Source organism: Paramormyrops kingsleyae, chromosome 17, assembly GCF_048594095.1.
Source record: "Paramormyrops kingsleyae isolate MSU_618 chromosome 17, PKINGS_0.4, whole genome shotgun sequence".
Classification (NCBI taxonomy): domain Eukaryota; kingdom Metazoa; phylum Chordata; class Actinopteri; order Osteoglossiformes; family Mormyridae; genus Paramormyrops; species Paramormyrops kingsleyae.
This window is the reverse complement of record NC_132813.1, coordinates 4,501,509-4,514,256: the sequence shown is the minus strand read 5'-3', so window position 1 is coordinate 4,514,256 and position 12,748 is coordinate 4,501,509. Positions and strand designations below refer to the sequence as shown.

The 12,748-nt window shown below is 45.3% G+C and overlaps 1 protein-coding gene across 5 annotated transcripts in view; it reads right to left on the bottom strand.

Moving 5' to 3' along the window:
• LOC111849302 (galactosylgalactosylxylosylprotein 3-beta-glucuronosyltransferase 1) overlaps positions 1 to 12,748 on the bottom strand; it is a 71,380-nt gene that overhangs the window by 24,586 nt on the left and 34,046 nt on the right. For all 5 annotated transcript variants that reach the window (XR_011983373.1, XR_011983371.1, XR_011983372.1 and 2 more), the window contains exon 2: positions 8,598 to 8,754. The gene's annotated coding sequence lies outside the window, so the exon portion shown is untranslated. The remainder of the gene's footprint in view (positions 1 to 8,597; positions 8,755 to 12,748) is intronic.

The following is a 12,748-nucleotide window of genomic DNA, read 5'->3' as shown; positions in this document are numbered from 1 at the left end:
GCGAAAAACAGAAAAGCCCACACAAGGTATTTGTATGAGCATTTAGTGAAGAGCTGCAGTTTGCCTTTGAATAGATTTGAGTTCACTATGGCTGTACACAGTAGGCTGTCACCGTACGGTAAGATGTGTTACATCCTGTGGGAGGGTGGGCTCTGTCCCGGTGGCCTAATGGATAAGGCATCGGCCTGCAGGGCAGAGGATTGTGGGTCTGGGTCACCATCACGGGCCGGCGCATGGCAAGTTAGGATCGGATGCCAATGATCCGAAAGTAGCTGGTTCAAATCCCGGGATCAGCAGAGCAGCTTTACCATTGGGTGCTTGATCAAGGCCCTTAATCCCCCCTGTTGCTCCACGGACCAGCTAATCCTCAAAAATGTACATTGATTTTGATGTATCTGATAAATAAACACAAATGTGCTGTGGTATGGTGATGCCTGGGGGGTGGACCTGTTATTTCCCTGTAAGCAGCTAATTGAGTGTTACTTTGTTAACTTCCATCCACCTGTGATCATTTAGCTGTCATGCCCATCCTGGGGTCAAACGGACCCCAAGAGTGCATGTCAGGTGACTTTTCTCACAGTGACATAATTATTGTAGGAGCGTGTGAGAGTTAGGATGTGTGAATGGCATGAAGCAAAATCCCTGTGTTTCTCACAGAGAGAGAGAGAGAGAGCTCTGTAGATCTTTCGTTCCTGCTGTTAAATCCAACAAATCCTTTTAACCCCTGTGTAACATAGATCTATAGCTATCATTATAGAAGGCATGTTTTTTAACACATATGATGTGTATAATTTTGCAATTTGTGGTGTGGGCCATACCCCCGACAGCATGATTACTGCGCTGAGGTAGACCCTAAAGTAATCCCTCGAAGCTCTCAGATGCTTTGTAGCTAAGCCTCCAAGCACACCGCTTTTTTTTTTTATTGTTAATTGGGTAAGATAATTAGACGGCTTATTCATTTCCTGCTTTATGTATTTTGCAGTATTAAAGTTAGCAGCTAACACAGTGAAACCCAAGGACAGAAAGATACTTTGATGTTTCTGTATATATTTGAAAGTTCATAGGAACCCCCCCCCCCCCCAAAAATTAATTAAGTTTCTAAAAGCAGACTGTTCATAGAGGATTGGAGATCTTCATCTACTTGGTATGCAGAAAAAGAAAGTTTTATTTAACACTTTGGCCAAATAATCTTTCCCCAAACATCTGCCTCTCCAGACTTCCTGTGATTGCAATTCCTTTATTGCAAGTTATGTTTAATTTAAAAAATCAGCATCACCTACTTTAAGTGTAAATTTTCAGGAGACTTGAAGACTAGCTGGATTGTCAGATAGTGCAGAGGGTCTCCCTTTGATTTCAAGATTTAATTGCACACCTCACAGATGATTTATCGAATTTCTGTGATCTGACCAAGTATTAGGAATCAAAATTAGGAATGTGAAGTAAAACAGATCCCTATGGAACATTGCTAGTGATCCTGCGGATATCAATTTCAGAGCAATCCCATGTCTGTACAACAGTGTTCCTCACCCCAGTCTTCGGGGACCCTCAGACAGTCTGCATTTTTGCTCCCTCCCAGCTCCCAGCCAATCAAGAATGCTGAAGACCTGGTGTGTGTTGGAATTCGGGGGGGAGCAAAAAGGCGTACCGTCCGAGGATGCCTGAGGACCGGGCTGAGAAACACTGCTCCACAACACAGCAGAAAGCGGTGCAGTAGGACTGAGATGGCAAGTGTCTTAGCTTTATTACGATCGGGTGATGGCACCTAAGAAAGGAAATCGAAGACAGCTCATAGGAGTTTTACTCACACAAAAATATTCTGAGGGCAGAAGGAGAAATGATTGGTTCCGAGAGATAACCAATCAGATTGTAGAGGAGGCGGGTCCAGGCAACTCGAGGAGGCAGGACCAACAAATCAGATTTATTGGTCCTGCCCCCTCTAGTTGCTGTACAATCTGATTGGTTATCTCTCTGAACCACCCATTTTTCATTCTGCCCTCAGAACATTTTTGCGTAAGTAAAACTCCCACGAGCTCACAGAAACAGGAACACATATAGAACAGCTGGAACACATATAGAACAGAGACGGTTCGGTAGAAAACTTAAGGAAAGGAGTTGATTTGAGCAGACATGTTGGCATGAGGTGTAGTTTTCAGTTCATATATTATTTGGAAGACTGCAGAAAGTATTAACGTGCTAAAGTCCTCAGAGCGGGAATCAGAGCCTAGTCAGAAGATGGGAGCCAGAAGAGTATTAGAAGAGTTTACAGGACTGAAAGGACTTGTGACCTTGCAAGCCGAACTAAGGCAGCAGGTAGGCCCAGAGATCCTGCTGTGGGTTTAGGCTAATAACCAGGCTCTGGGGAGTCACCTTCGTTTTAATCAATCATAATGGAGCAGTTAATGGAATGAGCCACTGTTAATGCTTCAGAGCACTGAATCTAGGCAGCCCTTTAGTTGGCAGACGTGATCACAGGGAGGTTTATTCAAGGATTCAGGATGAGCGGGTGTGTGCTGAGAGCCTGAGGTGTCAGTCATGCGGTGGGAGAAGCCAGAGGCGTGTGTTTGGGGAAGGGACCTCTCTACAAGTACTGTTACCTGGGGCAATAAGTCTTCATTTTACACAGCTGCCACCTGTGTCTTTGGGGACAAACCTAAATAACTTTATTTATAGGGCCAAAAGTGCTTACATTTTTTGTAACGTGTGACAGCTCTTTGGGGGTGAATCGCAGTAGCCTGTAATGCAATAACAAAACACTGATCATCTCAATCTCCTACTTAAGCCAAGTAAAAATTTGAATGGAAGTTTAATATGGTTTTTTGATTAATCACATTTTTGAGATATATGAGAATTGTTACCTGTAAAAAAAAGAACCTTTAGGAGGAGAAGAATTAATCTCTGGCGATGACGTGTATGTTTGAGGATGGCATTTTTCGTTTCCTCGAGCGACGTGCTGTTGCAGATTTGATTGTGGGCTTGTCGCGCGGTGCATGTCGGAGAACAAGCCCCGTTTTCTTTTACAGAGAAAGAATGTACATGTGAACTCCCTCTGACAGGTGCCGTCCATCATCGTTATTGTTTATTTCTTCAAATATGTTCAAAACTCAGAGCATCGTGAGCCATGGCGGCGGTACGCTTGCGCGCTGCTCGTCCGAGATCCCAGAGCCATCTGCACCGGGGCGTTTGCATCTAATTTGCTGCCAAACGAAGTAGGTGATTCATGCGACTGTTAATTAAGAGCATCGCTGCAGACCAGGGTGCTGCATTCTCCGTGGTGACCATTTTTAACCCAGTTTCCTCTGAATAAAGCTTTCCCAAAGTGTCCCACCCCCTGACTGTCCCTTTCAATACTCTCCAAGTGCCCTTTAATGTCACATGCTGCTCAGTGTCCGATAACCAGGGTCAGATCCAGACAGAGTCTGGGCCAAAGCATGTTGACGTAAGAGCAGCTCTAGAATCACTGATTTGTCAACACTGGTTAGGTGACTCTGCACACTGCTGATATGCCTCATCAGTGATAATTTGATCACCCCCGTTCTGCAGGCTATTAATAGCAGTAGAAAACCTCACACACACACGCACGCACACACACACACACACACACACACACACTGTTAAAGGCACAGCATTACCTAACCGGGCTGTTTAACTAATAAGAATTAAATAAGAATTTCACTGTGCACTGCAGATATGAAAATAAACTGGTTGAATCTGGAGTCTTGTTTATTGATCTTTTTTTAGGTTCTCTTTTGGTGGCACTATCCAAGCAGCGATATTTTCACCCAAATTCACCTCAAATTCCTGGGCCACGCCGCCATTACGACGCTCAGGTCAAAAACGAAAAGGCCACTAGCATACGCCTGTGAACCTGCTCATCTTATATACCGGGTGAAATAGAGTCACTTCACTGACAAACTCTTTGTTTCTGAATGTCCATTTTGCTCGTGGGATGAAGGCTGGCCTGGCGACAGATGCAGACTGTGGGAGGTGGGCTTCCCCAGCAACAGTAATCCCCCACAGGTCCAATCCATGTGAGCCAGGCAGAGGGCCCTGGACCCGGACCAAACCATTAAACGCTCCGGTGCGGGGGGGTTGCGGAGGGTCAAACCGGAGCACTAATGAGTACCTTTGGGGACACGGCACTACATGTGGAAATGCCTCCAATTAAGTTGTCCGGATGTAATTGCCCCGGAGGCAAACGGGGCATTTCCCTTTAACAAAGTTACGGGGGTGCGGGCACAAGGACAGCAACCCCAATCAGGAGCCCTCGGTGGCAAATTCAATCACGCGGTGTGGCTTTGTAAATAATGCGAGACCCCTGACTTTTTCATCGAGGCCCCCTCCACCTTTACCACACCCACGCTTTCTGTGACGTGGGTGGGGGGGGGGGGGCGGGGGGAGCGATCTCCCTCCCTGGCAGCCGGTCACACATAGCCCATTTCTGCATCCGCCAGTAATTTACATCCCATAATTATGCCACCATTTGTGACCATAAATGTTTTGAATAAGACCGTGAGGTAGCGATGCATCACCTCACGCAAATAACAATGGACCATAAATTTTGCCGTGAAATATGGAGTTGTGACTCTAATAAGGGGTGTATACCAGCCCAGAGTAATTGGCTCAGGGCCCGGGGCAGTGGGGGTTAGCAACTAAGAAAGCTGACACCCCCCACGTGGAGGGGTAAAAAAAAAGGTGCAAAACTGGATCCCCTTGCCGGGGTGTGTGGCTGGAGTTTGCACGTAGGTTAAAGGATATATTTATTCTTATTAGCAATCTGGAAGCTGATTACTGGTTTTTTGGCTTATCTCCCATTTTGTAATAATTCAGAATGATTTATTTGAATTTGTGTATACAGCCAGAAAACTAGTCAGTGTCGCCATCTGTTCAATTATAATGATGATAGCGTAACAGAAGTCAGTTGCTGTTCAGGGTAATTACTTATTTATTGTGGAGGTTCTAAATTTTGGTGGCCATACCCGTAAATTCTGTTGTTCCCAGTTATTATAATAAATAAATAAATAATAATGGCAGGTGGCCGGTCATGTTTTAGTCGGGCTCCCTCACCTTAAAGAAGTGAGCATTCCCCTGTCTGTCGGGCTGTAAGAAACCCATCTCTCCTCCTGCGCTCACGCCTTGAAAACTGAATCCCACGGCTTGACTCCAAGTCCAGTAGATGCCTGTCCTTACAAGGTAAAATACCACCGGGACGTGTTACAATCGCATTTTCCCAGACATGCCGTTGCCCCTGAGCATCTCTGGTTTATTTAGATGCTTCTTGTTCCCGGAAAACCCAACATCTGGATTCTGAGCGGTGGCGTGTAGGACCCATTACTGCATGTTACAGTATGACAAAAATACCCCATTATTTATAATGATGTTGTGCCTACGGCCCAAAGAAAAATAAAAGTAATAAAAGCAAAGAAAACAATACTGTGAGTCTAGGATTTTTTTAAGGTGGGGGCTCAAGATTTGCCATTATTCATACAAGGGGGGTGGGCAATCTTATCATTAGCCAGTAATATATTTTGAATTGGTGAGTGACAGGAGAAGGGGCACGCTGAAGGCCAATCAACTTTCAGGAAGTTCTGGTTGTCCCGCCCCCCTGGATACGCCACTGACAATGCTCCCATGAAAAAGGTTACTGGACAGACATCTTGGAATTCTTTCGTAGTCGACATCAAGTTAAAGGAAACCAGAAAAGAAAAAGCAGCTTCTTCAGGCTCATTAAGCAGCGGAAGGGGCTTGTGTGTGCTTTGCAGTAAAATGGAGTGTCGTGATTTGATTTGTGCTGCAGGGGTGTCGCCGCAGTTTGGCTGCAGGGTTGCGTGGCTGCCGAAAATTATGCATCTGTTGGAGGTCGTCCCTGCGGGGGTGTGGATATCCGGGGGTTCGTGTGTCTGATGTGGGCACCTCTGCGCTTTCGATGAGCTCTGATCCGCTGCTGGAATCATTAAGGCTCTGCATACAAGGTCTGTCAAACTGCGTTGCTTCCTCAGCGAGGCGTGAATTGCAGAAAGTTCCAGAAGGCCTTGGTAATGCTCTTAACACTGTATTAATTTGACCTTCCACCAAATACTGCTTTTCAGGTTACATACAAACACAGGGAATGCACAGCAAATCGAGGCGTATGTCGTATGCGCAACAAATTTGCAGCAAATTCCCAGAAAGCCAATCGTCAACATGGCAAAGGGGGAGAGGGAGAGAGAAAGCTGGGGGGGGTGGGGAGCATGCACACCAGGTATTTCCATAATTATAAGATTACACTCATGAGCATAAGATCAGTGTAATTTTGCTAAAAAAATAATGGGGGGCTTTGTGGTGCATTTAAGTGCCCTCCCCATGATGATCGTGGTCTCCTAATACTGATGTAACACTGTCTGCACAAACATGGATGAAACACGATGCCAATCGGGAAGAAACTGCAGTCACTGTAGCGACTAATTGGGGCCGAAATGCAACATGGAGTCTTTCCTTGTCATGCATTTACTACTAGAATAGACCCACATATTTTCGGTGAATTATTATTATAATACATACACATTGCACAATGAATATAAAGCCTTGTGTCCTCCCCCATTGTACGTTACACTGCTGACCTGGGGGAACAATATTTCATGCCTGTAAATGGATGGTATACATTGACAATTGACAATGAAGTCAATTTGACTTGATTTATTACTGCCTGAGAAATAACTCTTATTAAAAAAAATTGTCTGAACGTGACATAAGTCTAATGGTTGAACTGACTATGATTTTATATATGTATATATGTGTGTATATATGCACACGCACACACACACACACACACACACACACACACACACACACACACAGGGATGATGCTTGGAAAGGCTGTTGGACATGAAGCAGTCAGACGCAGGAACGCACCAAAGGAAGGGACTCTGGGGCTAACAGCACAGCGCATGGCTGATATCTGCAGTGTGACCACGTGGGGACTGAAACCCCCAACCTGGTCCCGGCTTCCAATCACAGAGCCTCCGGAACAGGTGCGAAAAGGAGTCCGTGGGCACAGCGCAGGAAAAACAACAGCTGCTGGGACCAGATGCCGCATCAGTGCTGCTGGAAATGACCCATTTCCACTCTCCACGCTGGGCGCCTCCCAGTAAACAAAGAAATTACGTCGAGCAAACAGTCACTCTAGAGATCGGAGGGCTATCGCACTATAGCGATCTGCTAGTGCTCTCCAGCAAACGGCTTTTCTAATTACGGCGGTTTCGTCAAAGTCGTTAGTGAATAGCGCCGGCTACAAAGAGGCCCAGGAGCCGGGCAGAGGGGACCTGTGCAGACCAAGCGCATCCACACCCTGCTCTTCTCGAGGGTTCCGAAATCAGCGCGTCTGGCCCCCAGAGCTACAGTGACGCAACAAAGGGAAATACAGAGGGTGCCACGCTGGACGGAGTGTGACGGACACCCCCGTGGCTGTTTGGACACAGCTCCCGGGGCTGTTAGCATGTTGGGTCAAGCTGTTGCTATACCATTACACATAGGGTATATAACATGCTATACCATTACACATAGGGTGTATAACATGCTATAATATGCCGGTTTAGTTTTCTCAGTGAAAATAGAAATAAATAATTATTTTATCCTTTCTTGTACACATAAGAAAAATGGCCAAACATTTGTGTTTTTAGACCTACATTTACTCCCCACCCACAGAATCATAATCCATATATGGGGCTAAGCCCCTCCCCCTGAGCAGGAGATCCCAGCTAGACTGGCTCGTTGTGTGAACATGCGGCTGATGAAAATGTGACCACTTCCCCCCAGAGCCCAGTCCCGGCAAAGATGGTAATTAGGGAGGTTTTGCATATTTATCTACGCATTTACCCCCCTGAAACCCAAGCAGCTCTCCTAGAGGGGGGGTGTGGGGTATGGCTGGCAGCTACTGGTCTTTCGTATGATTGAGGCCCAGGAGGTGAAGGGATGGTAATTAATAGACTGGCCCGGGGAGGGGGGGGGGGTGTCCCCTCATGGGGCTTTCTTATTTCTTTCTGTCACTTTTGGGATGGCAGGGGGGGAACAGCCCCCCAAAGGCTGCGTTTTCCTTCCCATTCATCATGGCTCCGGTCTCCCGATGTGCCTAAATTCGAGTGTGTGACCGTGCAGCTGTGTGTGAGAGCCCCCCCCCCCCCTTAACGTCCCACTTCGCTCTGGGCCTCCTCCGTGGCTTGCTCCTGTCCTTCTCCCAAGATACTCCCAGCCATCCTCCATCTGCCTCTCAGCCGTCTCCAGAGACAGCCTCACATATACAAAAAAGAGATGCATCCCCCTCACCCCTCCATCATGCTTCTGCCTCCTCCACGGTTACCACCACTCTATGGAATAGGAAGTGGCCGTTGCCTTGTATGGACGGCAAACTCAGGAACCCCCTGGAATCATGAGCAGATGGCTTATCGCAGACATCTTCATGTCTAGACTAGGTAAAGTGCTGTTCCTGCCAGACTGTACAGGAGGCACAAGAAGCTAGCTCTGCACACCTCATGGCGGTAGGGGTACGGGTCAGTGCTGCCATTCTCATCCTCACCGCGTCTCATAAGCTCAGCCCCCCACCCCCCTCCAAAAAAAATACTCACAAGCGATGTATTTCCTGTTCGGTATGGCGGAGTTGTCGTCTGCCGGCACTCCCGTCCTCCTCACATCTCCGGCCCAGGATACCTGTCAGCGTGGGGAGGTGGTCTGCCAGGGAGTGGGCGGAGTCAGCCGGTAGTCAGCCAATCCTTGATTGACTTCCTGTGGAGACAAGAGGGGTTATCCAGGAATAAGCCTTTCTTAATACCTCAGGTCAGGGGCAATTCTAGGATTTTTCTGGGGGCATATGAGGGGTCATAAGTGACACAGAGGGGCCATCTTTATCATTAGCCAATGACGTGCCTTGAATTGGTGAGTGACAGGCGAGAGGTCACTCCGGGGGCCAATCAGCTTCCAGCTGAGGGCACTCCGGGGGCCAATCAGCTTCCAGCTGGAACCAGTGCCCTTGTAGTTTCAGCCCTGTATATGCCTCTGGCTGAGCGAGATGCTGTTGGGAACTTGGAGAGTGGGTGGGGAGCTTTGAGACTGCTTTATGGACAGAAGCAGCCATTGAAACGCCGGCAGTGAAATTCATAACACCCTGACAATTCATTTTCGGGCGGCCAACGGAGCCAACTTATCCCCCTTTATCTTCTTCACTGGGGGAAATGGGGTCAGATGTTAAATTACCCTCAGTGCCTGAGTCAATTGGAAGGAACTACTTCTTCCCTTCAATAGTCTGTTATTTAAATAACTTCAAGCCTTTTTCTTCAGACAATTTTTTTTTTCTATTTTTTTCATTGTAGTCAATTTGTAATCTTAGAAATTAGTGTTTTGGAAAAGGACTTCAGACGCGCAGCTGAAATGAAAAGTCATGCTTTGGGTAAGAGAGAATCACCAATTAAATGTGTGGCCTGAGAGTTTCTCCTCAAAATGATGTATTAAACGAACACCTTAAAAAGGTCTAATCACGTCGTGCCGATGTGAAACTGCCCCAAGGCTGGGAAGTCGAGGAAAACAAGTTTGATTGCTAAGTCTTAATACCATAATCCGGAACACACTGACATGATTGCGAGCCTCCTAGTAGTTATTATTAATCTAAGGTAAATTGTATTTGCAGTTTGCTGTATTTTACAGGAATAAGTGTCTCTGGCCACATTTGATTTTGCGGTACACAGAATTGCATTGTCACTCTTTCCATCACAAAACTGGTGGTCAGGCTCTAATGGATGAGCAAGTTCTCTAATACAGCAGAAGGCAGGTGAAAATGAAGAAAGTCAGGGACACGGAGCAGAACTGAGCTGTTAGGTAGCATTTCTGTCTAACTTTTTGGTTTCAAAGTGTCAAAGAGACATACAGAAAATCCAATGTTCAGAAAAGACTGAGCAGCTAGATCAGAAAGCCATAGGATGGTTCCAGCGATCCCATTACAAAGAATTAACGTCTAAAGCTTTTTAAAGCTTTATCCCCATCTCAGTGGAGTTCTAAAGTCTTTCAGAAACACCCATAATCTGTTAACCTACAGTATTGACTGAATAGCTCAGACACAAAGAAAACATTCATTTTTATTAAGTATCTTCTATTGATTTTTCAGTTAAGCATGCTCTGCTTTGTAAATTGCACATCTATATTAATTTTTCAGATATAATAGTATTTATTTAATATAGGGGTTTTTTTACAACCAACTTTCTACTTTGTTGGTCACGAGACAAAATATTTCTCATAAACAATTAAAACAAGCCAAACATTTTGGCCACATATTCTGCAGAATACAGATTTTATTTATAAGCTATACAGCGTTTTTACATTAGTTTTACCAAGTAGATACATATATATCCCATAATAAATAAATAAATAAATATATATATTTCATATATATATTTCTTCAATAACACATTAAATCAGAATGGAATTATCTTTTATTGTATTGATTTTTACAGGTATTACTTTGCCAATCCAAAATGATTGCATTTTGTTTTCTGCCCCATCCATCCATCCATCCATCCAGCATTGCAGGGGATTCAGCATGAGTTAAATGGAATAAAATGGAATGATTAAATCTTTCAAACATGGCTGCAAAAGTTGACTGAAAAACGACTTTGGTGTAAAGCGATCACTGGGAATACAGCATTTAGAAGCAGTTTTAAGATACAAAATTTCAAAACAGTTAAGATTTTATTTCATTTCACAGAGTGGCTCGCACAAGCTTTTGTCCAGCTCACCTTATTGTGTCGCTGCACTTTTCTCTGGCCTTTAAATCTCTGTTGCCTTTACCTCATAAGGTTTTCATTTCATCCGAGCAGCATTGTTAGAAGACGGATCTCCCAGGAGGGGTGGGGGGGGGGGATTCTTCAATCTCTTCTTATTGGGATTGAGGCACGGTGAGGTCATGGGACTGGAGCTGCCATCGGTTGGCTGGCTAAGAATTGAGCACCACTGCCTCCCATCTCTTCCGCACGGGTCCCATTTCCCGGCGTATATCTAGTTTAAAATGGAACTTTAATGACCTCATAAAGCAGGGGTCAGACACTTCGGTTCTCCTGGGCTTCTGGGTTTACTGGGCGTAGATTCGCCCATCGCAAAAACCGATTCTTTACAAACTGATTTACGCCCAATTCAGTGCAGTTATTTCTTTCCATTCACCAGAAGGCAACATTAAACAAACATACCTGCGGCCACTAAGGACTGGACACCCCCAACTCAGCTAGTTGTCCTAATTTAATGAATGAAAGTTGCATTTATATGGCACTTTTTTAAACACCCAAAGCACTTCACAGAACCAATGGGGAGCCACTTCAGCCACCACCACTGTGTGGCCCCCACCTGGATGACGCGATGTCAGCCATTCCGCACCAGTACACCCACTACACAGTAGCTGAGGTGGTGACGGGGCAGGAGAGAATCACCAGTGAGATACAGGGGATGATTAAGAGGGCAGGTATGAATGGACCTCAGTGGGCAATTTTAGCCAGAACATCAGGGTACCAACCTACTCTTTCAAACGATGCCCAGGGGTCTTTTATGACCTCAGAGAGTCAGGACCTTGGTTTTAGATGTCAGGATGGCGCCATTTTTACAGCACAGTGTCCCTATCACTGCACCGGGATCCACACAGACAGCAGGGTCGGCTAACCTGTCGGACACACCAACACCTCTCCCAGTAGCAGCCCAGTTTTCCTGGATGGCCTCTCATCCTTGTACTGCTCAGGCCCAAACCTACATAGCTTCATGTGGATTACCTTGTCTGAACTGCAGGTGGGGTGGTAATTCACGTATCTGAGCACATTTATAGTTCAAGCTGTCATTTCCATTCACTGCTAGTTGTGATTAGCCCTCCATGGTCTAAGGTCTTCTGAGACCCTTTGGAGATGCCTTGATAGGCTCTGACTTTTCTGTATATATCAGCAGCACATAAAATAATGATTCAATGTGACCTATATTTTTGTTTTCAACAAAAACACAACCACAGTAATATAGTAGTGGTATTTTGCCAAGAATTTATTTTCCTTTTATGTTTTTTGAAGGGTTACATTTTGCACAAACTGATTGAAACATGCTAGAATAATGTCAAAATCAAATGACAATGTCAATATCCAGCACACTCTGGAACACAGACCATTGAAGGCACGAATCTTAGCTATGTAAATGCATTATAATATTAGATTTCTTTATACACTAGTTGGATGTAGTCGCTGTTAAATGATTTTAGGATTCTGTAGACGATGGAGCTGAGAGGTTGGAGCTGTGACGGCTCACTGGAGGTGGCTACTGACAGCTGTGGTCCCCAGGTCCACAGAGCCCCCATGTAGGGTGACGGATGGAGGGTCCAGGTGACCCGCAGGGAATCAGCAGATTAGCATCGATCTCTGGCGATGCAGGAATGAATCAACTAGCCGTTTCCTCTGAGCTGCCCACTGTCGGCGTTTCCCAATGTTTCCCACAGTATTAATACTGTCAGAAGCCCACCGTAGGGGACATAAGTTATCAGAAGGGGGTGGCATTGGTGAATTTACCAGGGGTGCAATTGCACTCCCTATTAGTCAGATGAAAATGCTATTTGAACATTTTATGTTTAATAAAATTAAATATATACTGTAGTTATATTTGAATATGTGGCTTGTGTGGATTGAGTTGTATCAATGTGTAATAATTAATTATGGAAAATATATTTACTTTTCAACAATTAATTTATCAGGATGAATGACTGGTTGGGTTC